Here is a 16,900-nt window from a genome sequence, read left to right as displayed (position 1 = left end):
CCGAACCCAGATGACGTAAGCCTGTCATATTACAACACTATCTGATCTGGGAGGTAGCCACGTGACGAGAGCTGTGAACAGAGGTACGCCCCAGGGTGGCGACGAAATGGGCGGAATTCTATCCATATCGAACAGGACATGTAGAAGTGAGAGTTGAGAAGGCCTGTGTAACCTTCTAAACCTGCCAGAGGACGCTTTCAAGGAGATGGTATTTCCAGTTGAGGATGGTTCTCTCGATATACATAGCCGGGAATGTCCCATTCTAATGTACGGTTCTTTACAATAGAACGAAACTTAATAAGATTTCAAATAACCGCGTTCGAATGTTCAACCGGGGCTCTGCAATCCTGCCTCAATGTACTCCTAAAGCTCCTCCCCTAGACCTCCACATTTAATGTGGAGTAAGTCCGAATGTTGGACTGCAAAACCCTATGGCGATAGAAACATCCTACACAAGGTATCTCAGGAACTCTGGGCATTCCCATGGGCTAAGCGATATGCAACTTCACGAAAATCTTTGCTGTAAAGTTTTCCAACCAGAACATAGTGGAAGACCGGCGACGTGTTACAAGGCTGGCATCACATTGCTAACTGACCTTCTCGGGACGGCCACTGATATCCATATATATGCAATCGAAAGCAACGTGCTTAAAGTTAAGACCTCTACTAGATCCACTATAAGATTAAGCACAAAAAATATTAAAGCAGAAATGTTTCCATGTTTGTGATGTGTGAATTAAATTTAAAGGCAATCCATGAAGCTACCTACTTTTATCTTGGGATGAGTGGTCTTCTGCCCGCTATCTACTTAATCGCGGGCCGCATTACTTTGAGGCACGTATTCAATACTTTTAAAAAATTTGTGGATGATCGCTTTTGAACTAGGGAAGGTGTTTACAGACTGGCCGGTGCTAAACTAAGTCATATTGTCAGACCCCCGATATTTAGAATTCAGTTTAACCCTCGCGCGTGACCAGAATGTAAGGAAAACGAATTCTCAATTCTTCGATCTATTCTTTAATTGTACTGGATGCCAACAGTGAAGGAATGTTTAGAAGGAGTAATCCAGTCAAGGATCATAAACAACACGGAGTGACTACCTTTCATACAACTTACAGTTGAAGTGTCCGAGTTTATCGAAGACTAGGACAACCTACACCAAGCTATTAAAAACGTCATAAAAACCATTAAGACCCAATGTAATAGGCACAAGGGGAGGAAAAAATACCAAAGAAAAGGCGAAACTGCCATCCCAACAGTGTCGCAGGCGAAATAGGAGCTAATCAAAGTATTATATCATTGACCGGTCAGCAAACAAAAGAGGCAGCCAACCTCTAATAGGAAAAAACGGCACCTTTAGTTTCGAAAGACTGGACTAAAAGCATGCAAGGGAGAATGTTTGCGGGTTTCGGCATTCAAAATGAAATCTAAGGGAAACAAAAATGGTGAATGCACCAAGCCATTAACAAAAAGGCGAAGGAAGAGCAAAGGTGCGGATTCGCCCCGGGGCTTCTCGTACGCGCAGATAAAGAAAGATTGAAGCTCACGCTAACCTAAGGGGTTAAAAGATTCGAAGTACTCAGAAAGGCGACCTCATGTCCCAAGCGGAAAATGATCGCTGGGTCAAACTGATGACGTGACCCAGTTAGAAACTCCTTGGAGAGAATCAAAATTTTGAAGAAGTGGCATTCGGAAAGGTTCTAGAATGACAATTTGCGCTGAAGGAAGAGAGTTGAAGTAGAGCTTATTGGAAGTTTAATAGCTGAGATGTTGGTGGTGGTAAAAAAAAATTCAAATCGGATGGGTTTTCTCTCATCTGAAAGAACAAGACTAAAATAAGAGGTATCTATCCGCGCATTGATCCGCACGGGTTCGTGGTAAGTCCTGGAACGTTAGTGAGTATTACACCTACAGCGGCCACCAATGATCTTCTACCGATGGAGGCAACCATGTTCCAGGGAAACAGCATACCCAAGGCAGAGAAGGACATCAGGCTAGCCTAAAAAAAGTATTAAATGAACAAACTTTGATAGCAGTGTGCCTAGGGTAACCCACTAATTATCCAGGGGCTATTTCATCAGTAAGACAGGAACGCTGAAACCTTTCTGATATCTCTGAACGTGATGGAAAATCCAGCAATAATGACAGACAAACTAGTGGAGATCTGCACCGGAATATGCGACAACGAAACTCCGGTTCTGGCGGAAGTATCGAATTTAACCCTTTAATTTACTATGAAATGCAGGCCGCATAAATTTGCTGAGTCTTTCGAAGCGTGCACAAGCGAGAGGATGTTTCCTGCAATATGCAACTGTCAGCCGAAGAATTCAGAAAGAACGATAGCAGAAGCGTTTTGGAGCACTTAGGGAAGGGTAGCTAGATTGATTGTAATCTCCCGGAGTTTCTCTTGAGGATATTCAGACAACCAGAGAAAAATGAACGGATTTAGATGAAAGCTTTTTTTTCCATCAAATATTAGAACCGAAATATAAGAGCCTGAACATAAACCCAGCCTACGGAGTAGTACTTAATAAGGCATAATCAAGAAAACAAAGGTACCTTAATGAAATTCGTAACACCTATTGTCGGCCGGGAGTAACATGTAAGGGGGCTTCACTAAACGTGTCCCCTTAAAATGTTTACACTTCCGTATCACAAGAAGGTTCTGGGGATTTAATGTGATTACCTGCCGTGTGCCATCCTCTTCGGAGATGGATTGGTTTATTTCACAGCCACTGACTAGAACAGCGATACTGGTTTATATTGAGTGGAGGTTCAGCATTCACACTAGTGGATGCGAGGACCATCTAACATCTCTCTTGCAACTAAGGCCGAGTTGTACAGCTCAATTCAAAAGGAGCTCACGAGGCACAACTACAACCACCATGAAATTTCCACAAGTGACCAATCACAAATTATCGAGCCGAGAAGACATCCTCGACGAACTGTCTTAAAGCATATGCTCTCACAGGACCATTCCGGTCCCCGAGTAAGTGGCTCGGCTCGATGCGCACCATAGTAACGAAATTTTTCCATCAGTTAACTATGGTTCTGGGTGCAACACACAACATCAGGCATCACAACGCAACACTTATACAAAACACACGGAACTGGTGGATGTCCACCACGGCTACTATGGCCATTCCCCCATCATACTACAGATGAAACAACGAGAAGGAACACTGTCTGTATGAATTGGCAGATCGGACCGTATCATTGCTAGCGAGGCACTGGCTCAAATCATAAATACTGTTTCATACATGAACGCGGATTCATCTAGATTCCGTATGTCATAGTATCCTTAACCGACGCGGAGGACAGGAAAACAGTCCTCTATCCCACACCACAACCCCGACTAGGGGCGCGAAGGGAAAGTCATTTAAACTACTATGCCATATCAGGGGAGCGCCAACATCTGTTTGACTTAAATCCTTTTCCCGTTCAACACTCAATAGATCTATTTGCAGCAAAGGCACACCCCTCCCGAAAAATGCGTGTATGGGCGTACTTATGCCCAGGCCGGGTAGGCGAGAGCAAACAGCCTGCGCGTGGATAAAAAATGGCGCTTGAAAGGATATACAGAAAAAAAAACCAAACATGGAGGAGCAGAAGGCTGATTCCTTTTCTTACGTTGCTGGGCTTCAAAAACCCAATACTGACGGTTTTCAGGAATGAGCAGACGGACTCCCAGCCGTCAGCAGTGGCAACTTTGGCTACTGTGTCATTTAAGTTTACAAGCGCACGGAAAGAGCTAGAGCTAGCTCTATCGGCGCATCGATTCTGAAGAAGCTTGCTTCCTCTCAAGCCACCACCCATACGGACGCAAAACCCAGCGATCGATCTGGAGCTGCCTCTATCGCACTGAGTAGAATTCACGAACGAATCCCGAAATATTCACCGAAATAGAAGGATCATGATAAGAGGCATCCGTTTAGCGTACGGCAAGGCTCAAGATGAAAGAGGGGTTAAGGCGTCGAACGAAAAAGTGAGTCAGGCGATACGAGTAACGAAAGAGGGGAAACCGGTGAAGACGCCACGCGGAAGTTGACCAAATCAACAGGAAAGCAAACCCTGAAGCTGCCTGCGAAATCCACGTAGAGCGACTCCGAAAAAAAGGAGTGGATCTCTCAAAGTGAATGTAGAAGCCTGGAGAAAGATTGCACCTCGAAAAACAAAGGATCAGAGTAAAATATGACCGGAGATGACTATCACCTCTAAAGTGCGTGAAGAGTCACACGCTGGTATTCTCAGGGGAGCCAAGACAGACCCCAACTTACCAATTTGGAAGACAATGTCAGCGCATTATACGGTGCCAGAAAGAAACCTTATGTAAAAAACTACCATAACGGCGGGGAGGACTAAAATCTGTAAAAATATATTGCACTACAGGAGTCAGCGATAAAAACGCCGCGAAAAACTGCGGAAAGACAAACTGGCATAGTCAGCCTACCAGGAGAGGGAGCACTCAGACTGCTAGCAGCAGGGAGAGTACGAGTAGGATGGACACTGAAAGGATGCCTTAGATCGTAGGCCTCTTCAATGCAGGAGATGCGGACTGGAATCCATTTTAGCAAGGACTGTGGAGCTGACCCAAAATGCTTAGTGTGCAAAGAGAAGGAAGGGGGGAGTGGACTATCGTCACATTGGAACAGCAAGTGCTCGAAATACAGAAAAGCCTCAACGCAAATCGCAGATGAGATTGATACAAATAAACCTCAACCACTCCGGGTAGGCGCAGAACCTATTCTCGCAAACAATTCGCGAGGAAAACATCGGTGTGGCGATAATTAATGAGCCATGCCGATACCACTGTGATGGCATTTGAATTAAAGACTAAACAAGCCAAGCAGCACTATAGGCTTGCAGAGAAGAAGCTTTCCAGAAAATATTGCAGAACCCGGACGAAAACTTCTTCAAAGCGAAGTTGGGACGAGTTCACATCTACAGGTGCTATGTTCCACCCACCGCTACACTTGCCTAGTATGAGCAGAAACTGAGCGCTTTGTATGTAAGAGGACGTTGACCGATAATCATAGCAGGTCACGGAGTACTCGCAAACGTTAAGGTCTCATACAATTTCAGGAAATTCGCTTGGGGACTATAATGGACCATACATATATAAGCGTCGTTTTAGCCAGTAGCCGCCAGGCAATCTACATAGAAATGAAGAGCAAATCGAGCTCGAAAAAAACTTTCGCAGAATGCCGCATGGTTTGCTCGACTCGACGGCGAAAACTTTGGTGGGGCACATGCTTTTCGTGGAACTAAAGAGCTAAGGTAGAAGTAGTCACCCAAAACACTCAATAGATAACGGAAATATGCTACTATGCCCAGGAAGTGATTGGAACCACGAAATCTAGGGAAAGTTCCCTAGCGACGGTCGAGAGGAGACACACAGGTAACTGCGTGGCCGCTTAAAAGAAGCCATTCTGAGGAGTAAAAAGAACTGCTTCAGACAATTGTGTGACCATGTCGATATAAACTCTTAGAGTGAAGTCTACTCACTGGTAACGAAAAGTCTGCGGAGATCACCTCAGGTTGCTCAGCTGAACGAAGGATAATACCTGCGAATAATAACTGCGAAAAAGGTACGGGAAATATGCGGTAAGATCGGCGACAACAAGGCCGAAGAGTTTGGATGGTATTCCTAACCGAGCTTTGAAGCTGGCAGTGAAAACTATGCCCGACCTATTCGCGAACACTGGAAAATACAAAAGTTCGTGTTACTTCCCAAACCCAGCAAGCCACTTGGAGACCCAGCATAAGATCGTCCAATATGCTTGCTAGATATAATAGGGAAGATAATAGAGAGAGTCATCTGCAACAGACTCCTATCCATCGTTGAAAACAGCAGAGGAGCGGAGCGCCAGTTTGATTCCTACTCTACTGTGAAAGCAATAAGCATGGTTGTGAATCTAGGAATAGGCACACTAGTTTCTGGCAGTTGTTGTTCCGGGTTGGTATTGGATGTCACAACCGCATTCAACTCGGCCAGTTGGAACAAAATTTACGGGCCGTTGACTCACATAAGCGTTCTGAGTTATTTGGCGAATCTGTTTGAAAATTACGTTCCAGAGAGGACTTTCTGGTAAGGGATGGATGAGGACCCCGAAAGGTACATTGTAAAAGCGGGGGTGCAATATGCATCGGTACTGGGTCTCCTGTTTTATGCCAAAACTCAAACTCAAATCATGTATAATTGGATGTATGCTCTTCCCGCCCCAAAGAGGACTACCATTTTCGGTTTTGCAGACGATCTAGTTGTGGTTGTTACAACAGAGCACCCAAAAGGTATGAAGGTCTATGTGACGGAAACAGTGAGAGCGGTAAAGTACTGGCTGGAAAGAGCTGGATTGACTTTGGTGGACACGAAAATGGAAGCAGTCTTACGAAAAAAAAAGTACTGTGAAAATTGAAGTCAGTGTCATGTCAAAGCCGGCTCTGGTTTAGAGGATTTCCAGTGCTTTTACAATCACCTCCGATGAAGCGGCACTGGTGTTGGCGGGGATGATCCCAATTGACATTCATGCGATAAAAATGAGTGTGCTATACCATGTATGGAGAGCACACAGAACGCAAGAATACGACAAGGTCATAGTCGAATGATCGCAAGCAACGCAGATGGGCTGAGTCTATGAAGGGTCGGTGGAAACATAACCTCATCTCCAATATTAGGGCATGGCTTGAGCGGAAACAACAACAGTTCGTCCATCGTTAGGTTTCATATATGTAAATGTGCCTGCGATAGATCTTTGCAAGCACCTCGTTGACGCCATGAATGAGTGCTTTTTACTATGGAAATTGCTCTTTGACAGAGCTAATTCCTGGCAGCCAAACAAAGTTTTAACAACAAGGACGATTAATTTAAGTAATCAAATGTGTCTTTGAAATCTACAAAGATGCCAAAAACGTATTTGCTAACATAACATACAACAAAGTTTTTAGCACTCATTAAGAAGTCGTCGACGGACCTGCCAGTTCCGAAGCTCGCTGAACCATAATCCTCTCTAGGAGTTTGCTAAAAGCCAAGGGAAGAGATATAGCCCTGTATGACCCAGGATTACTTCTATTCTGATTTAGGGACTTCAGGAGCATAATAACCCTGGCAGTTCTGCAGAAAGTAGGTAAATAGCCCTCTCATAAACAACAAAGATTCAGACACCGGACATGACATCCCAGAGGGGTAACTTCCGAGATCTGAGACTCACCATACTCTCCTCGATTTCCCAACACCGAAAAGGATTAATCCCCCCCCCCCCCCCGCCGCTTCAGTACCAGGAAGCAACGAAGGCTCGGGTCTCCGCAACAGTTCACGTGACAAGGCACAACAGAAACGCCTCCAGTCTTCCTCCTCCGACTCGCTCAGCAATTCTTCATATGACGAAATACATAAGCAAGCCTAAGTTGGTCGACACCGACACGAGGATTCATAACACTTTGATGATGTTTTCTTTAGACTCTCTTCCTTAGGCGACCGACTTCCTTCTGAGTCAATATCTTGACAAATGAAGCAACGCGTGGCTTTCATAAGGAACTTAGTGATCAGCAGTAGATTGTGGAAAACTAATTATAATCTCATTTTGCTCTCCAAGAAACAGTAAAAGATACTTATACCGTCGCCGAAAATGTAGATGCTCCGTGAGACTTTGAATTATCAAAAATCTATGGGCGAAAACAGAAGCCTAGAAAAGTAACTAGTTGAAACGGTGACATCGGAAAACTTTGCCAATAAAGCTAGGATAAAATTAATCTCAATGAAGGAAGATATTCAATCCGAAGAAAGCGATGCGTTTTGGACATTGTTTTGCTAAACATCTTACTTTCACTTGTGGTACTGGACATACAAACACTCTCTTCCTTTTGCGTTATTTAGATATTGTTCCAATATTTATATTCATGCGAGCACTCATGGATTCGCAAATAAAGTAGGTTATCTATATTAGTCCCAAGGTTGGTTCCTTTTCCACCCCACCAACTGCATCATTAACGTAACGGAGAACAAAAAGCCAATGTACATCAATAGGAACAAACCTATTAATCCTCCTACGAATGATTTTAGCGATATCTTTTGCCACAAGCATTTCCATACAGTCATTGTTGTCCTCACAAGCTTTCAAATCAGTCGCTATTCATCCAATACTTACTGGACTCCTCCTGGATCAAGCAGAATCAATATGTACACTTCACGCTTAAATAGATTCAATTTTGAGGCAAATTACATTTTGTTTTCTGTTTCCCCATTGTAACGCTTTTAATTGCTCACATATGCAAACACATTAATCTGAACACTTTTAGTAGAGTTGGCACCGATGTACTGTAAACACTCCACTGTATAAAATCAACACACACGCTCGTACATACTCGATGGTAGAGCAGGAATACGGGCAGATAAATTTGCTTATTTTTTGCACAAATGCTTCCTGCAAAAAACAATGACCATGCACTATTTATATGGTCATTAATGTCTGCACGAAGTTGCACCACACCAAAAACACTTCCACGAAACACCCACTATAACAACATTCCAGCACAATGAAGCGAACTCCGGGACTGGCGGCAAACGATCCGTAGCAGTGACATTGAGAAATACGCTCAACCTCACCGGAAAAGCAAAGGATGCTTTAACCTTAAGTACATATGTAACGACTTTCCACCAGCAATCTGTGTCAATATGGTGCTCTTGCAGCGTTTAGAGAACGTTGGCAGAAAGCCACGGAAATAAAACTCCCCAGGTAGCCTTAGTCGAAACTAGTTCACAAGGATCCACTATATGATATCCTTTCATGGAGTTCAGCAGCGTTCGGAATTCTTGAGATTACCCCCCGAAAAGGACAACCACTTAAACGATGCCAGACTGAAGGAAGTGCAACTTCAGTGGCAAATTACAACCCCAAGATCTGGGAAATGGCTAAGCAGCAGAGTCGAATAAGCAAGGACACCGTTGCGGGGTGTACAAGGCATGCTATGCCCTCGGGTCAGTAATGTAGTAGTCCCAAGGCTTACTTCAATTAAAAATGTTGCTTAACGAGCACAAATACTATCGCTTAGTACAAGAGTTGCTTCCGAGGAAGGAGCTTGACTAACCGACTTCTAGCGCCTTGGAAGGACATCCACAAACTGATGGTAAGCATTCTGACTGGACCATACTTTGCATCGAGAGAGTTGATGCATTTGACTCCTGTGGATGCTGTTTCTACGCATGACCCAGGTTGGAGCGAGTTAATCTTCAGTGTTAAGAGAAAAGTGCCGGGTCTTAGGATGGGATCCAATCCAGTTACTAGAAAGTGAGTCGGTTAATTAGAAGTACGTATTTGCAATACCGAAATTCATGGAATTGCTCAAGTTACTTTTCAGCTTCTCGGGAATGTTTTTCTGTAGCGTTTTCGGGGCAAATAGCTGAAAGAGTATGTATCTGTTGTTGTACCGTAGTCCTGGCTTCAGCCTCATATTTAATTTGTGAAGACAAAATACTATATTTCATCTGAGACGTTTCTTATGTACCTTCATGTTAGTGTCTGCCTCCTAATATCTTCCTGAATCTAATGTCGAGAAAGTGTTTAACATTAAATAAATAATGGGAGATGTACTGAACATTTGTAGGCATAATACAATCTCCATGAGAAGCTAAAGAGAAGGCAGGAGCGACGCGTATGAAAGTATTTTATAGAAAAAAGTTAACAAAAACTAGTTCTGTTTTGAGATTCATCAGATAGATTTTCGAATTCAAGATAGTAATCGAGTTCCATAATAAATAAATAAGATAAATAAATAAAAATAAATTCAAATTATTTAGACTGGATGAAGCACTACTCTGCAACTACAGCTGTCATTCACATCGCTGGCTGTACATCTCGTTCTTAGAGTGCAGCTACGACTGGGACTTAACAAGGAAGCTGTCAACCAAAATAACAGGAAAGGGTGGAATCGCAACAGCTAGGTCTTCATTTTTAGCCAAGGCTGTCGAAGCCGAGAGATGAATTTCGCAAAACGAAGCCAGTCATTCATTTGGTGAGCAGTTTCTATAGCTCAGGAAGAAACGCCTCTTAGTATCACAAGTCAACATCATCCCGGTTTTGCGCCGAGGTCCACCAATTCGATATCCCTAAAAGCTGTCTGGCGTGCTGACCTACGCCTTCGCTCCATCTTAGGCAGGGTCTGCCTCGTCTTCTTTTCCTACCATAGATATTGCCCTTATAGACTTTCCGGGTGGGATCATCCTCCTCCATACGGATTAAGTGACCCGCCCACCGTAACCTATTGAGTCGGATTTTATCCACAACCGGATGGTCATAATATCGTTCATAGATTTCGTCGTTATGTAGGCTACGGAATCGTCCATCCTCATGTAGGGGGCCAAAAATTCTTCGGGGGATTCTTCTCTCGAACGCGGCCAAGACTTTGCAATTCTTCTTGCTAAGAACCCAAGTCTCCGAGAAATACATGAGCACTGGCAAGATCATTGTCTTGCAAAGTAAGAGCTTTGACCCTATGGTGAGACGTTTCTAGCGAAACAGTTTTCGTACGCTGAAATAGGCTTTGTTGACTGCCAACATCCGTGCGCGGATTTCATCATCGTAGCTGTTATCGGTTGTGATTTTCGACCCTAGATAGGAGAAATTGTCAACGGTCTCAAAGTTGTATTCTCCTATCCTTATTCTTCTTCGTGTTTGACCAGTGCGATTTGATGTTGTTGGTTGGTTGACTTTCGGTGCTGACGTTGCCATCATATATTTTGTCTTGCCTTCATTGATGTGCAGCCCAAGATCTCGCGCCAATTGCCGCCTGCTCGATCTGGATGAAGGCAGTTTGTACGTCTCGGGTGGTTCTTCCCATGATGTCGATATCGTCAGCATAGGCCAGTAGTTGGGTGGACTTGAAGAGGATCGTACCTCTTGCATTTACCTCAGCATCACGGATCACTTTCTCGAGGGCCAGGTTAAAGAGGACGCATGATAGCGCATCCCCTCGTCGTAGACCGTTGTTAATGTCGAATGGTCTTGAGAGTAATCCTGCTGCTTTTATCTGGCCTCGCACATTGGTCAGGGTCAGACTAGTCAGTCTTATTAATTTCGTCAAGATACCGAATTCTTTCATGGCCGTGTAAAGTTTTACCCTGGCTATGCTATCATAGGCGGCTTTAAAGTCGATGAACAGATTATGCAACTGTTGTCCATATTCCGACAGTTTTTCCATCGCTTGCCGGAGAGAGAAAATCTGATCTGTTGCTGATTTGCTTGGAGTGAAGCCTCTTAGGTATAGGCCAATGATGTTCTGGGCGTATGGGGCTATCCGGCCTAGCAAGATAATAGAGAATATCTTATAGATGGTACTCAGCAACGTGATATCTCAATAATTGCTGCACTGTGTGATATCTCCCTTTTTATGTATGAGACAGATAATGTCTCGTAGCCAATCGTCAGGCATTGATTCGCTGTCCCATACCTTGAGCACAAGCTGATGAACCACTTGCTGTAACTGGTCGCTTCGATGAATTACACCGACTGTTTCTCCTAAACTTGGTGGTGGCAGCATTTGTCCGTCGTCTTCAGTTGGCGGGACCTCTAAATCGCCGATGTTCTGGTTGTTCAGTAGCTCATCAAAGTACTCAACCCATCGCTCCAATATGCCCATTCTGTCGGAAATCAGATTTTCCTCTTTTTCTCGGCAGGATGAGCATCGAGGTGTATAAGGCTTCATCCTGCTGACTTGTTGGTAAAATTTCCGCGCCTGGTGCGGTTGCTCCCTGTACTTTTCTAGTTCACAGACTTGTTGGTTCTCCCAGGCTTCCTTTTGCCGTGTGTTGTGGACGGCTTCAGTGTTCACTCTCACCTGATTGTCAGAGGGGATTCTAGGTGGTATTGTAATTCGAGCTCGGAGAACCATGACAACGAGGTAATGATCCGAGTCGATATTGGCCCCTCTATATATTCTGACATTCATCAAGGCTGAGAGGTGGCGGCGTTCGATCAACACGTGGTCAATTTGGTTGAAAGTGGCCCGATCTGAGAGGCCCACGTATGTTTGTGGACCGTTTTCCGCGCAAACCAGGTACTCCCAACAACCATTTCGTGTGGCCCTGCTAATTGAATTATCCGCAGTCCGTTATCATTTGTTTTTTCGTGTAAGTTACGGGAGCCAACGTATCGCCTGAATACGGGCTCCTTTCCTACTTGGCTGTTAAAATCCCCAAGTATGATTTTGGTATCATATCTGGGACAGGCTTCGAGGGTTCGTTCTACTGCCTCGTAGACTCTGCAGTCTCCTCTGTAGGGGCGTGCACGTTAATGATGTAAGTCTCTAAACTTACCTCGCAAGCGCAGAGTGCATAGCCGTTCACTTATATTTTCAAAGCCGATAACAGCAGGTTTCATTTTTTGGCTGACTAAGAAACCTACTCCGAGCACATGGTTTACTGGATGACCGCTATAATATATGGTGTAGCGGCTCTTCTCCAGAAAACCCTTTCCCTGTCCATCGCATCTTTTGTAACGCTGTTATATCAGCCCTATATTGGGACAGGGTATCGGCTAGCTGCTCATCAGCTTCATCTCTGTACAGGGAGCGCACGTTCCATGAGAAAAATCGCAAATCTTTAATCCGTTGTCGTTGCCAGGTCCGCCGTTTTAAAGTCCATCCTGTCCGAGGCTCCTTTCGTAGCTCCGTAACATCTGTTTTCCGTGGAGGGTTGTCAGTCCTACCCAACCCCCAACGTGGAGGACCAGTTGGTACAGTTTGTCCCATTTTTAGGCGCGGGAGACTCGCCTATATACCGTAAAATGTTGCAGCTTAGCTTTGCAGACGAAAATGCGAACAATTGATAAAAGCAGTATTATCGTCTGAATGTTACTACACAGCAGAGCAGAAGAAGCAGCTGCTAAGTCGACCTTCCTTATTATCCGTTTTGCTGAGCCTGATATAAGTAAGATAAGGAAGAAAACTGGTACTACTGGTTTGTGCGCCTGACGCTATGAATATCGGTTTATAAGTCCAGTGAAGGGGCGTGCAGTCCACGGCATCTTCACGGATTGCATCGCTATTTCCAAATAAATAGAAGGCGTGCACTAATCATGGGGTTTTATACTTCCACTACTGCATGGCAATTTCGAAAGATTGCCATGTTGTCCTAATTAGCAACGTTTGTAATGGTGATAAAAACCCTAGAAATAATCATAAACAAGTCGAGAAACCGAACTCTCGGCACATCAGGGATGAAAGATTTTTTGATGTTTCATGTAATAAAGTTCGGGAACACGATGGTTTCCTATTGTACATAGTTCGTAGTGTGTTTGGTTTGAAAGGACCCGACATTCAATTCGATGGGGTATTGATATTTTATCTCTTAGGGAGTAATAATTTAACGCAAAAGAGCCCAGCTGTAACTTTGTTAATAATAGCAGGATTCCCACCAAACTTTACAGTAGGCTATATTAATGCATGCAATCTACGGGCGTAGGATGAACTTAAGGGGGTTGGCAGTAAATTCAAAAAATGTAATAATATCCTATTGCTACCTTTTTTTCAGCAGATATTGTTATGAAGAGTATTGCGGAGCCTAGACGTCATATATATATTTATTCAATGGAAAACAAGTCTCGAGACCGGAAACTGAACGCTTCAGGTGCGAAAGGTTTTGTGTATTTCTTAGCGCGTAGCACATAATATATGCATACATTATGTGAGAGTATCCACTTTCGGATGATATTGACATCCATAGTCTCGAATTTTCAAAGAAACTACAATATTGACGTATTATAACTTTGTTAGTAATAGTGCGATTTCTAACAAACTTGGTAAGATCATGCTCTATATTTTATATCACATCAGTTTTATATTACATCAGTGCAAAATTTCGTGGGGCTAGGGTGAACTTAAGGGGGGTTTTGCAGCCAATTACTAAAAATTATAGTGTAATACTATTATTAACTTTATTTGAACAGATATCGGTATGGAAGGTATTTCGGAGCCTAGGCACCATATAGTGGCAGCCTCTTGAATTTCTTCAGATTTTTCGGATGGGTAGTTTTTGAGAAAGGCCCCTTAAAGAAATGATCATTTTCAACCCCCGGCACTCCCCACCTTTCCAACGAAAGTAAAAACTAAGACCGGCTTCGAAAAGTACTAACCGAGATCTTTAATTTGATACCCCACATGACTGTATTTAATGAAAAAAGAATGTACGCCCCCTTTTGCATGTATGGGGACCTCTCCTTAAATTCCACGTAAAAGGATGTAACTCACTGGATGCGTGAGCGTTCACAGTTCCCATCTTTCTACTAAATTGGTGGTGGTGTCAATCGGTATAACCGTTTCCGAGAAGAATGCGTGTGACGGACAGACAGACAGACAGTAAACCGATTTTAATAAGGTTTTGTGTTTACACATAACCTTAAAAATGTGCATATACCTAGTTTCTTATAGAACGATGAATGGGTGTTCGCAGGTCCCACCAAATTTCGTGTAAATCAGTACAACCGTTTCTGAAAAAAGTTTCAGGCACACAGGCAGACGCTTCTTTATCGGACTTGGGCGAACGCGTGAACCGGATAAGGTGTAAGCAAAAGGGCGATCTATTACTCGAACTCAAGCCTGGCGAAGGTAAATTACAGGGCTTCCATAAAAAAATAGAAATATTCTTAGGTGTAGCCGCGGAGGTGAAAGTGAATCAAGATTCAATGGTGATTGAATGCAAAGACTTGGACGAGATCACTGCAAAGGTGGAGATCTTTGAGGCCCTAAAGTCACAGCTCGATGTAAATCCTGTCCAATCAAATAAGATTACGGAATTCATACGATGGTACTCAGACTACTACAATAGTCCTCTCAATCGAAGCGGCGAAAAAGCTGTTCTTCTTGACAAAATTCGTATTGGTTGAGTTAACTGTCGGTTAAGATATCAGGTATCACCTAAGAAGTGTTTCAAATGTCTGGAACTTGGACACATCGCGAGAAACCCTCCAAGTAAATTTGATAGGTCTCATTTATGTCAAAGATGCGAATAGGAAGGTTGCCAAGGACTACAAAATTAATCCCAAATAGCTGCTATGCGATGAAACAGAAAACGGCGACATCGACCATCTCAGAGGCAGTGGTAGATGTTCGGCGTACAAGAAGGCGATAACAGCTCTACGCAAATGAATTTCCCACAGCTGAACTTGGACCATCGCCAGCAGCCCAGGACTTGCTCTCCCAAATATGCTCGAAAATTAATGCGCTGTCATATGCGAGGAATACAGAGTTCTTCACAGTAGTGTTTAGATATCAGATGGAAACCGCGAAACACACGCAAGAGTCGCATATTACTTGAAACATTATCACGTCTGAATATCGTCCTGCCATATACAGGCGGAGTAACACTTCTTGAAAACGAGATAAGAGACCGGTAATAGACCTTACGTTTATTAGAGATATACTATCCAAGTATCTGAATTCGTGGGTGAGCAAGGAATACACGCGCAACCACCAGCAGGGTATTTTCTTCCCTTTAAAGCGTAGGAGCGGAATATATATATATACTAAGAAAACTGCAATGGCGGGTTAGACATCCAAGAAACTCGATAAGCAAATGTTCGAAGCAATACTAAAGCAGGAACGCAGAAGAAAAGGTGACGCAGGCTGTGTATAATATAGAAAGCATGTGATACCTCCACGCCACGTCGCACTGTATTCAAGAAACGAATAGCCAACTTCTGGTGTAATTCCGGAACTAATGAATGTCGTAAGGTCTTCCTTAAAGCCAGGAGACATAGTCAATGTAGCAGACCTGAGTCTGAAGAATTGTGCAACCTATATAGAAAGGCGATAGAAAAACAACAAGCAGCCATCTCTAGAAGTAAAACTGAACCCTTCAAGGTCTATGCAAGAAAGCAGACTCCGACCTATTGGGAGGTGCATACAAAGCAGTCATGGCATCGACCACGGCACTGCCAATCAGAAAGCGTGATTTGCTGGATTTGCTGGTCAGTACTCTCCTCCCACAACTCCCAAGTGAATCGAATTTACCCACTGTTCACATGGATCCCGAGGTAACCACAGAAGGCATTAAGACGGAAAGAAGCTCGTTTAAAATAAAATTCCAGGCTTAGAGGGGCGTCCCGAATAAGGCACTGCTAGTGACAGTCAAGATAGTTCCAAATTGGCCCGCGCAAATATTCACGGCGTGTTTCAAAGAAGGGAAAAGTGAAAACAACAGAAGCTAGTGCTAATTTCGAAACAAAATAAGCCTTTGGTCAATCTATCGACTACTATGTGACTATTAAATAGCAACGGCAAACTGTTCGAACGGGTCATCTACAGCAGGCTTATACCGATCACTGAAAAGGGCATGTAATTCGGATTCCGAAAGGCGCAAAGTACTGTAAATGGGATGGCTAAGGTGACGAGAATTGTAGAAGCAGCAATGAAGGCTCCAAAATCCTGCGCGGTTGGGGAGACCGTTGCCGGTTTCGCAAATGATATCGGAGTGACTATTGTGGCACAAAACATCAAGAAGATCGAGATTTTGACAAACGAGGCAATTTAAGAAATCAAATCCTGGCTAGAAGGTGTTGATCTGCGCTTGCAGAGCATAACGCAGAGGTAGTTCTAATCGCCAAAGGAAAGAAGCAAATGGCGATGAAAATTGGGATTGGCGAAAAAACCTGAACGCAACGAGCTTCAAAACTAAGACGTAATTCGGGAAATGCTAATCGAGACCTTTCATTTGATACCCTACGTGGCTACGTTCGGTGAAAAATGTTTAACCCCCGTCAAATTCAACCTAGAATGATGTAACTCGTTGCATGTAGGGGCATTCGCGGTTGCCACTTTTCCACCAAATTTCATGCCAATGAGTGTAACGATTTCTGAGAAAAATTGTGCGATGGACAGACAAACAGACAGTAAGCCGGTAATAAGGTTTTGT

At 43.7% G+C, this 16,900-nt stretch overlaps 1 protein-coding gene across 3 annotated transcripts in view; it reads right to left on the bottom strand.

Moving 5' to 3' along the window:
• LOC119647011 (gamma-aminobutyric acid type B receptor subunit 2) overlaps window positions 1–16,900 on the bottom strand; it is a 203,403-nt gene that overhangs the window by 147,720 nt on the left and 38,783 nt on the right. Inside the window, exon 1 of one of the 3 annotated variants that reach the window (XM_038047750.1) lies at window positions 9,004–9,085. The exons of 1 other annotated variant lie outside the window; for it this stretch is intronic. The gene's annotated coding sequence lies outside the window, so the exon portion shown is untranslated. Of the gene's footprint in view, window positions 1–8,144; window positions 8,707–9,003; window positions 9,086–16,900 lie in introns of those variants that run through there. One more of the 3 variants, XM_038047749.1, reaches the window with a different exon arrangement.

The sequence above is a fragment of the Hermetia illucens genome, chromosome 1 (genome assembly GCF_905115235.1).
Source record: "Hermetia illucens chromosome 1, iHerIll2.2.curated.20191125, whole genome shotgun sequence".
Lineage (NCBI taxonomy): Eukaryota > Metazoa > Arthropoda > Insecta > Diptera > Stratiomyidae > Hermetia > Hermetia illucens.
The sequence above is the reverse complement of the archived record's forward strand: the minus strand, read 5'-3'. Positions and strand labels throughout refer to the sequence as shown.